Below are 18,880 nucleotides of genomic sequence, written 5' to 3' on the forward strand. Positions count from 1 at the left end.
ACATCAGAGACGCTAAGAGACACAAAACAACATCAAAGAGAGACAAAACAACATCAAAGGGACACAAAACAACATCAAAGGGACACAAAACAATTTCAAAGAGAGACTAAAAACATGAAAGGGACACAAAACAACATCAAAGAGATGCAAAGAGACGCAAAACAACATCAAAGAGACACAAAACAACATCAAAGAGACAAAAAACAACATCAAAGGGACACAAAAAAACATCAAAGAGACAAAAAACAACATTAAAGAGATGCAAAGTAACATCAAGTAGATGCAGAGACACACAAAACAACATCAAAGAGACGCAAAGAGACACAAAACAACATCAAAGAGACACAAAACAACATCAAAGGGACACAGAACAACTTCAAAGAGACAAAAAAACAACATCAAAGAGACGCAAAGCAACATCAAAGGGACACAAAACAACTTCAAAGAGACAAAAAACAAAATCAAAGAGACGCAAAGAGACACAAAACAACATCAAAGAGACACAAAACAACATCAAAGGGACACAAAAAAACATCAAAGAGACTCAAAGCAACATCAAAGAGACGCAAAGAGACAAAACAACATCAAAGGGACACAAAACAATTTCAAAGAGACACTAAAAACATGAAAGGGACACAAAAAAACATCAAAGAGACGCAAAGAGACTTAAAACAACATCAAAGAGACACAAAACAACATCAAAGAGAAACAAAACAACATCAAAGGGACACAAAAAAACATCAAAGAGACACAAAAAAACATTAAAGAGACGCAAAGCAATATCAAGTAGATGCAGAGAGACACAAAACAACATCAAAGAAACACAAAACAACATCAATGGGACACCTAACAACATCAAAGGGATGCAAAGAGACAAAAAAACATCAAAGGGACACAAAACAACTTAAAAGAGACACAAAACAACATCAAAGAGACACAAAACAACATCAAAGGGACACAATACAACATCAAATGGACAAAAAACAACATCAAAGAGACACAAAAAAAAAGAAAGGGACACAAAACAAAATCAAAGAGACGAAAAACAAAATAAAAGAGACAAAACAAAATCAGAGGGACACAGAACAACTTTAAAAAGGCGCAAAGCAACATCAAAGAGACGCAAAGAGACACAACACAACATCAAAGGTACACAAAACAAAATCAAAGGGACACAAAAAAAACATCAAAGAGACACAAAACAACATCAAAGGGACACAAAACAACATGAAAGGGACACAAAACAACATCAAAGAGACGAAAAGAGACACAAAACAACATCAAAGAGACACAAAACAACATCAAAGGGACACAGAACAACTTCAAAGAGACAAAAAACAACATCAAAGAGACGCAAAGCAACATCAAAGGGACACAAAACAACTTCAAAGAGACAAAAAACAAAATCAAAGAGACGCAAAGAGACACAAAACAACATCAAAGAGACACAAAACAACATCAAAGGGACACAAAAAAACATCAAAGAGACTCAAAGCAACATCAAAGAGACGCAAAGAGACACAAAACAACATCAAAGGGACACAAAACTATTTCAAAGAGACACTAAAAACATGAAAGGGACACAAAACAACATCAAAGAGACGCAAAGAGACTTAAAACAACATCAAAGAGACACAAAACAACATCAAAGAGAAACAAAACAACATCAAAGGGACACAAAAAAACATCAAAGAGACACAAAAAAACATTAAAGAGACGCAAAGCAATATCAAGTAGATGCAGAGAGACATAAAACAACATCAAAGAGACACAAAACAACATCAATGGGACACCTAACAACATCAAAGGGATGCAAAGAGACAAAAAAACATCAAAGGGACACAAAACAACTTAAAAGAGACACAAAACAACATCAAAGAGACACAAAACAACATCAAAGGGACACAATACAACATCAAATGGACAAAAAACAACATCAAAGAGACACAAAAAAAAAAGAAAGGGACACAAAACAACATCAAAGAGACGAAAAACAAAATAAAAGAGACAAAACAAAATCAAAGGGACACAGAACAACTTTAAAAAGGCGCAAAGCAACATCAAAGAGACGCAAAGAGACACAACACAACATCAAAGGTACACAAAACAAAATCAAAGGGACACAAAAAAAACATCAAAGAGACACAAAACAACATCAAAGGGACACAAAACAACATGAAAGGGACACAAAACAACATCAAAGAGACGAAAAGAGACACAAAACAACATCAAAGAGACACAAAACAACATCAAAGAGACGCAAAACAACATCAAAGAAATGCATAGGGACACAAAAAAACATCAAAGAGACACAAAACAACATCAAAGGGACACAAAAAACATCAAAGAGACTCAAAGCAACATCAGAGACGCTAAGAGACACAAAACAACATCAAAGAGAGACAAAACAACATCAAAGGGACACAAAACAACATCAAAGGGACACAAAACAATTTCAAAGAGACACTAAAAACATGAAAGGGACACAAAACAACATCAAAGAGACGCAAAGAGACGCAAAACAACATCAAAGAGACACAAAACAACATCAAAGAGACACAAAACAACATCAAAGGGACACAAAAAAACATCAAAGAGACACAAAACAACATCAAAGAGACACAAAACAACATCAAAGAGACGCAAAGTAACATCAAGTAGATGCAGAGAGACACAAAACAACATCAAAGAGACACAAAACAACATCAAAGAGACGCAAAGAGACACAAAACAACATTAAAGAGACGCAAAGTAACATCAAGTAGATGCAGAGAGACACAAAACAACATCAAAGAGACGCAAAGAGACACAAAACAACATCAAAGAGACGCAAAGCAACATCAAAGGGACACAAAACAACTTCAAAGGGACACAAAACAATTTCAAAGAGACACTTAAAACATGAAAGGGACACAAAACAACATCAAAGAGACGCAAAGAGACTTAAAACAACATCAAAGAGACACAAAACAACATCAAAGAGAAACAAAACAACATCAAAGGGACACAAAAAAACATCAAAGAGACACAAAAAAACATTAAAGAGACGCAAAGCAATATCAAGTAGATGCAGAGAGACACAAAACAACATCAAAGAGACACAAAACAACATCAATGGGACACCTAACAACATCAAAGGGATGCAAAGAGACAGAAAAAAATCAAAGGGACACAAAACAACTTAAAAGAGACACAAAACAACATCAAAGAGACACAAAGAGACACAAAATAACATCAAAGAGACACAAAACAACATCAAAGGGACACAATACAACATCAAATGGACAAAAAAGAACATCAAAGAGACACAAAAAAAAAGAAAGGGACACAAAACAACATCAAAGAGACGAAAAACAAAATAAAAGAGACAAAACAAAATCAAAGGGTCACAGAACAACTTTAAAAAGGCGCAAAGCAACATCAAAGAGACGCAAAGAGACACAAAACAACATCAAAGGTACACAAAACAAAATCAAAGGGACACAAAAAAAACATCAAAGAGACACAAAACAACATAAAAGGGACACAAAACAACATGAAAGGGACACAAAACAACATCAAAGAGACGCAAAACAACATCAACGAGACGCAAAAGAACACAAAACAAAATCAAACAGATGCAAAACAACATCAAAGGGACCCAAAACAACATCAAAGAGACGCAAAGCAACATCAAAGAGATGCAAAGCAACATCAAAGAGATGCAGAGAGACACAAAACAACATCAAAGAGACACAAAAAAACATTAAAGAGACGCAAAGCAACATCAAATAGATGCAGAGAGACACAAAACAACATCAAAGAGACACAAAACAACATCAAGGGGACACCTAACAACATCAAAGTGACGCAAAGAGACACAAAAAACATCAAAGGGACACAAAACAACTTCAAAGAGACTCAAACAACATCAAAGGGACACAAAACAACATCAAAGAGACGAAAAGAGACACAAAACAACATCAAAGAGACACAAAACATCATCAAAGAGACGCAAAACAACATCAAAAAAATGCATAGGGACACAAAAAAACATCAAAGAGACACAAAACAACATCAAAGGGACACAAAAAACATCAAAGAGACGCAAAGCAACATCAGAGACGCTAAGAGACACAAAACAACATCAAAGAGAGACAAAACAACATCAAAGGGACACAAAACAACATCAAAGGGACATAAAACAATTTCAAAGAGACACTAAAAACATGAAAGGGACACAAAACAACATCAAAGAGACGCAAAGAGACGCAAAACAACATCAAAGAGACACAAAACAACATCAAAGAGACAAAAAACAACATCAAAGGGACACAAAAAAACATCAAAGAGACAAAAAACAACATTAAAGAGACGCAAAGTAACATCAAGTAGATGCAGAGACACACAAAACAACATCAAAGAGACGCAAAGAGACACAAAACAACATCAAAGAGACACAAAACAACATCAAAGGGACACAGAACAACTTCAAAGAGACAAAAAACAACATCAAAGAGACGCAAAGCAACATCAAAGGGACACAAAACAACTTCAAAGAGACAAAAAACAAAATCAAAGAGACGCAAAGAGACACAAAACAACATCAAATAGACACAAAACAACATCAAAGGGACACAAAAAAACATCAAAGAGACTCAAAGCAACATCAAAGAGACGCAAAGAGACACAAAACAACATCAAAGGGACACAAAACAATTTTAAAGATACACTAAAAACATGAAAGGGACACAAAACAACATCAAAGAGACGCAAAGAGACTTAAAACAACATCAAAGAGACACAAAACAACATCAAAGAGAAACAAAACAACATCAAAGGGACACAAAAAAACATCAAAGAGACACAAAAAAACATTAAAGAGACGCAAAGCAATATCAAGTAGTTGCAGAGAGACACAAAACAACATCAAAGAGACACAAAACAACATCAAAGGGACACAATACAACATCAAATGGACAAAAAACAACATCAAAGAGACACAAAAAAAAAGAAAGGGACACAAAACAACATCAAAGAGACGAAAAACAAAATAAAAGAGACAAAACAAAATCAAAGGGTCACAGAACAACTTTAAAAAGGCGCAAAGCAACATCAAAGAGACGCAAAGAGACACAAAACAACATCAAAGGTACACAAAACAAAATCAAAGGGACACAAAAATAACATCAAAGAGACACAAAACAACATAAAAGGGACACAAAACAACATGAAAGGGACACAAAACAACATCAAAGAGACACAAAACAACATCAACGAGACGCAAAAGAACACAAAACAAAATCAAACAGATGCAAAACAACATCAAAGGGACCCAAAACAACATCAAAGAGACACAAAGCAACATCAAAGAGATGCAAAGCAACATCAAAGAGATGCAGAGAGACACAAAACAACATCAAAGAGACACAAAAAAACATTAAAGAGACGCAAAGCAACATCAAATAGATGCAGAGAGACACAAAACAACATCAAAGAGACACAAAACAACATCAAGGGGACACCTAACAACATCAAAGGGACGCAAAGAGACACAAAAAACATCAAAGGGACACAAAACAACTTCAAAGAGACTCAAACAACATCAAAGGGACACAAAACAACATCAAAGAGACGAAAAGAGACACAAAACAACATCAAAGAGTCACAAAACAACATCAAAGAGACGCAAAACAACATCAAAAAAATGCATAGGGACACAAAAAAACATCAAAGAGACACAAAACAACATCAAAGGGACACAAAAATCATCAAAGAGACGCAAAGCAACATCAGAGACGCTAAGAGACACAAAACAACATCAAAGAGAGACAAAACAACATCAAAGGGACACAAAACAATTTCAAAGAGACACTAAAAACATGAAAGGGACACAAAACAACATCAAAGAGACGCAAAGAGACGCAAAACAACATCAAAGAGACACAAAACAACATCAAAGAGACAAAAAACAACATCAAAGGGACACAAAAAAACATCAAAGAGACACCAAACAACATCAATAGGACACCTAACAACATCAAAGGGATGCAAAGAGACAAAAAAACATCAAAGGGACACAAAACAACTTAAAAGAGACACAAAACAACATCAAAGGGACACAATACAACATCAAATGGACAAAAAACAACATCAAAGAGACACAAAAAAAAAAGAAAGGGACACAAAACAACATCAAAGAGACGAAAAACAAAATAAAAGAGACAAAACAAAATCAAAGGGTCACAGAACAACTTTAAAAAGGCGCAAAGCAACATCAAAGAGACGCAAAGAGACACAAAACAACATCAAAGGTACACAAAACAAAATCAAAGGGACACAAAAATAACATCAAAGAGACACAAAACAACATAAAAGGGACACAAAACAACATGAAAGGGACACAAAACAACATCAAAGAGACGCAAAACAACATCAACGAGACGCAAAAGAACACAAAACAAAATCAAACAGATGCAAAACAACATCAAAGGGACCCAAAACAACATCAAAGAGACGCAAAGCAACATCAAAGAGATGCAAAGCAACATCAAATAGATGCAGAGAGACACAAAACAACATCAAAGAGACACAAAAAAAACATTAAAGAGACGCAAAGCAACATCAAATAGATGCAGAGAGACACAAAACAACATCAAAGAGACACAAAACAACATCAAGGGGACACCTAACAACATCAAAGTGACGCAAAGAGACACAAAAAACATCAAAGGGACACAAAACAACTTCAAAGAGACTCAAACAACATCAAAGGGACACAAAACAACATCAAAGAGACGAAAAGAGACACAAAACAACATCAAAGAGACGAAAAGAGACACAAAACAACATCAAAGAGACACAAAACAACATCAAAGAGACGCAAAACAACATCAAAAAAATGCATAGGGACACAAAAAAACATCAAAGAGACACAAAACAACATCAAAGGGACACAAAAATCATCAAAGAGACGCAAAGCAACATCAGAGACGCTAAGAGACACAAAACAACATCAAAGAGAGACAAAACAACATCAAAGGGACACAAAACAATTTCAAAGAGACACTAAAAACATGAAAGGGACACAAAACAACATCAAAGGGACACAAAAAAACATCAAAGAGACAAAAAACAACATTAAAGAGATGCAAAGTAACATCAAGTAGATGCAGAGACACACAAAACAACATCAAAGAGACGCAAAGAGACACAAAACAACATCAAAGAGACACAAAACAACATCAAAGGGACACAGAACAACTTCAAAGAGACAAAAAACAACATCAAAGAGACGCAAAGCAACATCAAAGGGACACAAAACAACTTCAAAGAGACAAAAAACAAAATCAAAGAGACGCAAAGAGACACAAAACAACATCAAAGAGACACAAAACAACATCAAAGGGACACAAAAAAACATCAAAGAGACTCAAAGCAACATCAAAGAGACGCAAAGAGACAAAACAACATCAAAGGGACACAAAACAATTTCAAAGAGACACTAAAAACATGAAAGGGACACAAAAAAACATCAAAGAGACGCAAAGAGACTTAAAACAACATCAAAGAGACACAAAACAACATCAAAGAGAAACAAAACAACATCAAAGGGACACAAAAAAACATCAAAGAGACACAAAAAAACATTAAAGAGACGCAAAGCAATATCAAGTAGATGCAGAGAGACACAAAACAACATCAAAGAGACACAAAACAACATCAATGGGACACCTAACAACATCAAAGGGATGCAAAGAGACAAAAAAACATCAAAGGGACACAAAACAACTTAAAAGAGACACAAAACAACATCAAAGAGACACAAAACAACATCAAAGGGACACAATACAACATCAAATGGACAAAAAACAACATCAAAGAGACACAAAAAAAAAGAAAGGGACACAAAACAAAATCAAAGAGACGAAAAACAAAATAAAAGAGACAAAACAAAATCAAAGTGACACAGAACAACTTTAAAAAGGCGCAAAGCAACATCAAAGAGACGCAAAGAGACACAACACAACATCAAAGGTACACAAAACAAAATCAAAGGGACACAAAAAAAACATCAAAGAGACACAAAACAACATCAAAGGGACACAAAACAACATGAAAGGGACACAAAACAACATCAAAGAGACGAAAAGAGACACAAAACAACATCAAAGAGACACAAAACAACATCAAAGGGACACAGAACAACTTCAAAGAGACAAAAAACAACATCAAAGAGACGCAAAGCAACATCAAAGGGACACAAAACAACTTCAAAGAGACAAAAAACAAAATCAAAGAGACGCAAAGAGACACAAAACAACATCAAAGAGACACAAAACAACATCAAAGGGACACAAAAAAACATCAAAGAGACTCAAAGCAACATCAAAGAGACGCAAAGAGACACAAAACAACATCAAAGGGACACAAAACAATTTCAAAGAGACACTAAAAACATGAAAGGGACACAAAACAACATCAAAGAGACGCAAAGAGACTTAAAACAACATCAAAGAGACACAAAACAACATCAAAGAGAAACAAAACAACATCAAAGGGACACAAAAAAACATCAAAGAGACACAAAAAAACATTAAAGAGACGCAAAGCAATATCAAGTAGATGCAGAGAGACATAAAACAACATCAAAGAGACACAAAACAACATCAAAGGGACACAAAACAACATCAAAGGGACACAAAACAATTTCAAAGAGACACTAAAAACATGAAAGGGACACAAAACAACATCAAAGAGATGCAAAGAGACGCAAAACAACATCAAAGAGACACAAAACAACATCAAAGAGACAAAAAACAACATCAAAGGGACACAAAAAAACATCAAAGAGACAAAAAACAACATTAAAGAGATGCAAAGTAACATCAAGTAGATGCAGAGACACACAAAACAACATCAAAGAGACGCAAAGAGACACAAAACAACATCAAAGAGACACAAAACAACATCAAAGGGACACAGAACAACTTCAAAGAGACAAAAAACAACATCAAAGAGACGCAAAGCAACATCAAAGGGACACAAAACAACTTCAAAGAGACAAAAAACAAAATCAAAGAGACGCAAAGAGACACAAATCAACATCAAAGAGACAGAAAACAACATCAAAGGGACACAAAAAAACATCAAAGAGACTCAAAGCAACATCAAAGAGACGCAAAGAGACAAAACAACATCAAAGGGACACAAAACAATTTCAAAGAGACACTAAAAACATGAAAGGGACACAAAAAAACATCAAAGAGACGCAAAGAGACTTAAAACAACATCAAAGAGACACAAAACAACATCAAAGAGAAACAAAACAACATCAAAGGGACACAAAAAAACATCAAAGAGACACAAAAAAACATTAAAGAGACGCAAAGCAATATCAAGTAGATGCAGAGAGACATAAAACAACATCAAAGAGACACAAAACAACATCAATGGGACACCTAACAACATCAAAGGGATGCAAAGAGACAAAAAAACATCAAAGGGACACAAAACAACTTAAAAGAGACACAAAACAACATCAAAGAGACACAAAACAACATCAAAGGGACACAATACAACATCAAATGGACAAAAAACAACATCAAAGAGACACAAAAAAAAAGAAAGGGACACAAAACAACATCAAAGAGACGAAAAACAAAATAAAAGAGACAAAACAAAATCAAAGGGACACAGAACAACTTTAAAAAGGCGCAAAGCAACATCAAAGAGACGCAAAGAGACACAACACAACATCAAAGGTACACAAAACAAAATCAAAGGGACACAAAAAAAACATCAAAGAGACACAAAACAACATCAAAGGGACACAAAACAACATGAAAGGGACACAAAACAACATCAAAGAGACGAAAAGAGACACAAAACAACATCAAAGAGACACAAAACAACATCAAAGAGACGCAAAACAACATCAAAGAAATGCATAGGGACACAAAAAAACATCAAAGAGACACAAAACAACATCAAAGGGACACAAAAAACATCAAAGAGACGCAAAGCAACATCAGAGACGCTAAGAGACACAAAACAACATCAAAGAGAGACAAAACAACATCAAAGGGACACAAAACAACATCAAAGGGACACAAAACAATTTCAAAGAGACACTAAAAACATGAAAGGGACACAAAACAACATCAAAGAGACGCAAAGAGACGCAAAACAACATCAAAGAGACACAAAACAACATCAAAGAGACACAAAACAACATCAAAGGGACACAAAAAAACATCAAAGAGACACAAAACAACATCAAAGAGACACAAAACAACATCAAAGAGACGCAAAGTAACATCAAGTAGATGCAGAGAGACACAAAACAACATCAAAGAGACACAAAACAACATCAAAGAGACATAAAGAGACACAAAACAACATCAAAGAGACACAAAACAACATCAAAGGGACACAGAACAACTTCAAAGAGACAAAAAACAACATCAAAGAGACGCAAAGCAACATCAAAGGGACACAAAACAACTTCAAAGAGACAAAAAGCAACATCAAAGAGACGCAAAGAGACACAAAACAACATCAAAGAGACGCAAAGCAAGATCAAAGAGACGCAAAGAGACACACAACAACATCAAAGGAACAAAAAACAACATCAAAGAGACTCAAAGCAACATCAAAGAGACGCAAAGAGACACAAAACAACATCAAAGAGACACAAAACAACATCAAAGGGACACAAAAAAACATCAAAGAGACACAAAACAACATTAAAGAGACGCAAAGTAACATCAAGTAGATGCAGAGAGACACAAAACAACATCAAAGAGACGCAAAGAGACACAAAACAACATCAAAGAGACACAAAACAACATCAAAGGGACACAGAACAACTTCAAAGAGACAAAAAACAACATCAAAGAGACGCAAAGCAACATCAAAGGGACACAAAACAACTTCAAAGGGACACAAAACAATTTCAAAGAGACACTAAAAACATGAAAGGGACACAAAACAACATCAAAGAGACGCAAAGAGACTTAAAACAACATCAAAGAGACACAAAACAACATCAAAGAGAAACAAAACAACATCAAAGGGACACAAAACAATTTCAAAGAGACACTAAAAACATGAAAGGGACACAAAACAACATCAAAGAGACGCAAAGAGACTTAAAAAAAACATCAAAGAGACACAAAACAACATCAAAGAGAAACAAAACAACATCAAAGAGACACAAAAAAACATTAAAGAGACGCAAAGCAATATCAAGTAGATGCAGAGAGACACAAAACAACATCAAAGAGACACAAAACAACATCAATGGGACACCTAACAACATCAAAGGGATGCAAAGAGACAAAAAAACATCAAAGGGACACAAAACAACTTAAAAGAGACACAAAACAACATCAAAGAGACACAAAGAGACACAAAACAACATCAAAGAGACACAAAACAACATCAAAGGGACACAATACAACATCAAATGGACAAAAAAGAACATCAAAGAGACACAAAAAAAAAGAAAGGGACACAAAACAACATCAAAGAGACGAAAAACAAAATAAAAGAGACAAAACAAAATCAAAGGGTCACAGAACAACTTTAAAAAGGCGCAAAGCAACATCAAAGAGACGCAAAGAGACACAAAACAACATCAAAGGTACACAAAACAAAATCAAAGGGACACAAAAATAACATCAAAGAGACACAAAACAACATAAAAGGGACACAAAACAACATCAAAGAGACGCAAAACAACATCAACGAGACGGAAAAGAACAAAAAACAAAATCAAACAGATGCAAAACAACATCAAAGGGACCCAAAACAACATCAAAGAGACGCAAAGCAACATCAAAGAGATGCAAAGCAACATCAAAGAGATGCAGAGAGACACAAAACAACATCAAAGAGACACAAAAAAACATTAAAGAGACGCAAAGCAACATCAAATAGATGCAGAGAGACACAAAACAACATCAAAGAGACACAAAACAACATCAAGGGGACACCTAACAACATCAAAGTGACGCAAAGAGACACAAAAAACATCAAAGGGACACAAAACAACTTCAAAGAGACTCAAACAACATCAAAGGGACACAAAACAACATCAAAGAGACGAAAAGAGACACAAAACAACATCAAAGAGACACAAAACAACATCAAAGAGACGCAAAACAACATCAAAAAAATGCATAGGGACACAAAAAAACATCAAAGAGACACAAAACAACATCAAAGGGACACAAAAATCATCAAAGAGACGCAAAGCAACATCAGAGACGCTAAGACACACAAAACAACATCAAAGAGAGACAAAACAACATCAAAGGGACACAAAACAACATCAAAGGGACACAAAACAATTTCAAAGAGACACTAAAAACATGAAAGGGACACAAAACAACATCAAAGAGACAAAAAACAACATCAAAGGGACACAAAAAAACATCAAAGAGACAAAAAACAACATTAAAGAGACGCAAAGTAACATCAAGTAGATGCAGAGACACACAAAACAACATCAAAGAGACGCAAAGAGACACAAAACAACATCAAAGAGACACAAAACAACATCAAAGGGACACAGAACAACTTCAAAGAGACAAAAAACAACATCAAAGAGACGCAAAGCAACATCAAAGGGACACAAAACAACTTCACAGAGACAAAAAACAAAATCAAAGAGACGCAAAGAGACACAAAACAACATCAAAGAGACACAAAACAACATCAAAGAGACACAAAACAACATCAAAGAGACAAAAAACAACATCAAAGGGACACAAAAAAACATCAAAGAGACAAAAAACAACATTAAAGAGATGCAAAGTAACATCAAGTAGATGCAGAGACACACAAAACAACATCAAAGAGACGCAAAGAGACACAAAACAACATCAAAGAGACACAAAACAACATCAAAGGGACACAGAACAACTTCAAAGAGACAAAAAACAACATCAAAGAGACGCAAAGCAACATCAAAGGGACACAAAACAACTTCAAAGAGACAAAAAACAAAATCAAAGAGACGCAAAGAGACACAAAACAACATCAAAGAGACAGAAAACAACATCAAAGGGACACAAAAAAACATCAAAGAGACTCAAAGCAACATCAAAGAGACGCAAAGAGACAAAACAACATCAAAGGGACACAAAACAATTTCAAAGAGACACTAAAAACATGAAAGGGACACAAAAAAACATCAAAGAGACGCAAAGAGACTTAAAACAACATCAAAGAGACACAAAACAACATCAAAGAGAAACAAAACAACATCAAAGGGACACAAAAAAACATCAAAGAGACACAAAAAAACATTAAAGAGACGCAAAGCAATATCAAGTAGATGCAGAGAGACACAAAACAACATCAAAGAGACACAAAACAACAACAATGGGACACCTAACAACATCAAAGGGATGCAAAGAGACAAAAAAACATCAAAGGGACACAAAACAACTTAAAAGAGACACAAAACAACATCAAAGAGACACAAAACAACATCAAAGGGACACAATACAACATCAAATGGACAAAAAACAACATCAAAGAGACACAAAAAAAAAGAAAGGGACACAAAACAAAATCAAAGAGACGAAAAACAAAATAAAAGAGACAAAACAAAATCAAAGTGACACAGAACAACTTTAAAAAGGCGCAAAGCAACATCAAAGAGACGCAAAGAGACACAACACAACATCAAAGGTACACAAAACAAAATCAAAGGGACACAAAAAAAACATCAAAGAGACACAAAACAACATCAAAGGGACACAAAACAACATGAAAGGGACACAAAACAACATCAAAGAGACGAAAAGAGACACAAAACAACATCAAAGAGACACAGAACAACTTCAAAGAGACAAAAAACAACATCAAAGAGACGCAAAGCAACATCAAAGGGACACAAAACAACTTCAAAGAGACAAAAAACAAAATCAAAGAGACGCAAAGAGACACAAAACAACATCAAAGAGACACAAAACAACATCAAAGGGACACAAAAAAACATCAAAGAGACTCAAAGCAACATCAAAGAGACGCAAAGAGACACAAAACAACATCAAAGGGACACAAAACAATTTCAAAGAGACACTAAAAACATGAAAGGGACACAAAACAACATCAAAGAGACGCAAAGAGACTTAAAACAACATCAAAGAGACACAAAACAACATCAAAGAGAAACAAAACAACATCAAAGGGACACAAAAAAACATCAAAGAGACACAAAAAAACATTAAAGAGACGCAAAGCAATATCAAGTAGATGCAGAGAGACATAAAACAACATCAAAGAGACACAAAACAACATCAATGGGACACCTAACAACATCAAAGGGATGCAAAGAGACAAAAAAACATCAAAGGGACACAAAACAACTTAAAAGAGACACAAAACAACATCAAAGAGACACAAAACAACATCAAAGGGACACAATACAACATCAAATGGACAAAAAACAACATCAAAGAGACACAAAAAAAAAGAAAGGGACACAAAACAACATCAAAGAGACGAAAAACAAAATAAAAGAGACAAAACAAAATCAAAGGGACACAGAACAACTTTAAAAAGGCGCAAAGCAACATCAAAGAGACGCAAAGAGACACAACACAACATCAAAGGTACACAAAACAAAATCAAAGGGACACAAAAAAAACATCAAAGAGACACAAAACAACATCAAAGGGACACAAAACAACATGAAAGGGACACAAAACAACATCAAAGAGACGAAAAGAGACACAAAACAACATCAAAGAGACACAAAACAACATCAAAGAGACGCAAAACAACATCAAAGAAATGCATAGGGACACAAAAAAACATCAAAGAGACACAAAACAACATCAAAGGGACACAAAAAACATCAAAGAGACGCAAAGCAACATCAGAGACGCTAAGAGACACAAAACAACATCAAAGAGAGACAAAACAACATCAAAGGGACACAAAACAACATCAAAGGGACACAAAACAATTTCAAAGAGACACTAAAAACATGAAAGGGACACAAAACAACATCAAAGAGACGCAAAGAGACGCAAAACAACATCAAAGAGACACAAAACAACATCAAAGAGACACAAAACAACATCAAAGGGACACAAAAAAACATCAAAGAGACACAAAACAACATCAAAGAGACACAAAACAACATCAAAGAGACGCAAAGTAACATCAAGTAGATGCAGAGAGACACAAAACAACATCAAAGAGACACAAAACAACATCAAAGAGACATAAAGAGACACAAAACAACATCAAAGAGACACAAAACAACATCAAAGGGACACAGAACAACTTCAAAGAGACAAAAAACAACATCAAAGAGACGCAAAGCAACATCAAAGGGACACAAAACAACTTCAAAGAGACAAAAAGCAACATCAAAGAGACGCAAAGAGACACAAAACAACATCAAAGAGACGCAAAGCAAGATCAAAGAGACGCAAAGAGACACACAACAACATCAAAGGAACAAAAAACAACATCAAAGAGACTCAAAGCAACATCAAAGAGACGCAAAGAGACACAAAACAACATCAAAGAGACACAAAACAACATCAAAGGGACACAAAAAAACATCAAAGAGACACAAAACAACATTAAAGAGACGCAAAGTAACATCAAGTAGATGCAGAGAGACACAAAACAACATCAAAGAGACGCAAAGAGACACAAAACAACATCAAAGAGACACAAAACAACATCAAAGGGACACAGAACAACTTCAAAGAGACAAAAAACAACATCAAAGAGACGCAAAGCAACATCAAAGGGACACAAAACAACTTCAAAGGGACACAAAACAATTTCAAAGAGACACTAAAAACATGAAAGGGACACAAAACAACATCAAAGAGACGCAAAGAGACTTAAAACAACATCAAAGAGACACAAAACAACATCAAAGAGAAACAAAACAACATCAAAGGGACACAAAACAATTTCAAAGAGACACTAAAAACATGAAAGGGACACAAAACAACATCAAAGAGACGCAAAGAGACTTAAAAAAAACATCAAAGAGACACAAAACAACATCAAAGAGAAACAAAACAACATCAAAGAGACACAAAAAAACATTAAAGAGACGCAAAGCAATATCAAGTAAATGCAGAGAGACACAAAACAACATCAAAGAGACACAAAACAACATCAATGGGACACCTAACAACATCAAAGGGATGCAAAGAGACAAAAAAACATCAAAGGGACACAAAACAACTTAAAAGAGACACAAAACAACATCAAAGAGACACAAAGAGACACAAAACAACATCAAAGAGACACAAAACAACATCAAAGGGACACAATACAACATCAAATGGACAAAAAAGAACATCAAAGAGACACAAAAAAAAAGAAAGGGACACAAAACAACATCAAAGAGACGAAAAACAAAATAAAAGAGACAAAACAAAATCAAAGGGTCACAGAACAACTTTAAAAAGGCGCAAAGCAACATCAAAGAGACGCAAAGAGACACAAAACAACATCAAAGGTACACAAAACAAAATCAAAGGGACACAAAAATAACATCAAAGAGACACAAAACAACATAAAAGGGACACAACACAACATCAAAGAGACGCAAAACAACATCAACGAGACGGAAAAGAACAAAAAACAAAATCAAACAGATGCAAAACAACATCAAAGGGACCCAAAACAACATCAAAGAGACGCAAAGCAACATCAAAGAGATGCAAAGCAACATCAAAGAGATGCAGAGAGACACAAAACAACATCAAAGAGACACAAAAAAACATTAAAGAGACGCAAAGCAACATCAAATAGATGCAGAGAGACACAAAACAACATCAAAGAGACACAAAACAACATCAAGGGGACACCTAACAACATCAAAGTGACGCAAAGAGACACAAAAAACATCAAAGGGACACAAAACAACTTCAAAGAGACTCAAACAACATCAAAGGGACACAAAACAACATCAAAGAGACGAAAAGAGACACAAAACAACATCAAAGAGACACAAAACAACATCAAAGAGACGCAAAACAACATCAAAAAAATGCATAGGGACACAAAAAAACATCAAAGAGACACAAAACAACATCAAAGGGACACAAAAATCATCAAAGAGACGCAAAGCAACATCAGAGACGCTAAGACACACAAAACAACATCAAAGAGAGACAAAACAACATCAAAGGGACACAAAACAACATCAAAGGGACACAAAACAATTTCAAAGAGACACTAAAAACATGAAAGGGACACAAAACAACATCAAAGAGACAAAAAACAACATCAAAGGGACACAAAAAAACATCAAAGAGACAAAAAACAACATTAAAGAGACGCAAAGTAACATCAAGTAGATGCAGAGACACACAAAACAACATCAAAGAGACGCAAAGAGACACAAAACAACATCAAAGAGACACAAAACAACATCAAAGGGACACAGAACAACTTCAAAGAGACAAAAAACAACATCAAAGAGACGCAAAGCAACATCAAAGGGACACAAAACAACTTCACAGAGACAAAAAACAAAATCAAAGAGACGCAAAGAGACACAAAACAACATCAAAGAGACACAAAACAACATCAAAGGGACACAAAAAAACATCAAAGAGACTCAAAGCAACATCAAAGAGACTCAAAGAGACACAAAACAACATCAAAGGGACACAAAACAATTTCAAAGAGACACTAAAAACATCAAAGAGACAAATAACAACATCAAAGGGACACAAAAAGACATCAAAGAGACGAAAAAAAACATCAAAGAGACAAAAAACAACATTAAAGAGACGCAAAATAACATCAAGTAGATGCAGAGACACACAAAACAACATCAAAGAGACGCAAAGAGACACAAAACAACATCAAAGGGACACAGAACAACTTCAAAGAGACAAAAAACAACATCAAAGAGACGCAAAGCAACATCAAAGGGACACAAAACAACTTCACAGAGACAAAAAACAAAATCAAAGAGACGCAAAGAGACACAAAACAACATCAAAGAGACACAAAACAACATCAAAGGGACACAAAAAAACATCAAAGAGACTCAAAGCAACATCAAAGACACGCAAAGAGACACAAAACAACATCAAAGGGACACAAAACAATTTCAAAGAGACACTAAAAACATGAAAGGGACACAAAACAACATCAAAGAGACACAAAACAACATCAAAGGGACACAAAACAATTTCAAAGAGACACTAAAAATATGAAAGGGACACAAAACAACATCAAAGAGACGCAAAGAGACGCAAAACAACATCAAAGAGACAAAAAACAACATCAAAGAGACGCAAAGCAACATCAAAGGGACACAAAACAACTTCACAGAGACAAAAAACAAAATCAAAGAGACGCAAAGAGACACAAAACAACATCAAAGAGACACAAAACAACATCAAAGGGACACAAAAAAACATCAAAGAGACTCAAAGCAACATCAAAGAGACGCAAAGAGACACAAAACAACATCAAAGGGACACAAAACAATTTCAAAGAGACACTAAAAACATGAAAGGGACACAAAACAACATCAAAGAGACGCAAAGAGACTTAAAACAACATCAAAGAGACACAAAACAACATCAAAGAGAAACAAAACAACATTAAAGGGACACAAAAAAACATCAAAGAGACACAAAAAAACATTAAAGAGACGCAAAGCAATATCAAGTAGATGCAGAGAGACACAAAACAACATCAAAGAGACACAAAACAACATCAATGGGACACCTAACAACATCAAAGGGACACAAAAAAACATCAAAGAGACTCAAAGCAACATCAAAGAGACGCAAAGAGACACAAAACAACATCAAAGGGACACAAAACAATTTCAAAGAGACACTAAAAACATGAAAGGGACACAAAACAACATCAAAGAGAC

This window comes from Odontesthes bonariensis, chromosome 17 (assembly GCF_027942865.1).
Source record: "Odontesthes bonariensis isolate fOdoBon6 chromosome 17, fOdoBon6.hap1, whole genome shotgun sequence".
NCBI classification, from domain to species: Eukaryota; Metazoa; Chordata; class Actinopteri; order Atheriniformes; family Atherinopsidae; genus Odontesthes; species Odontesthes bonariensis.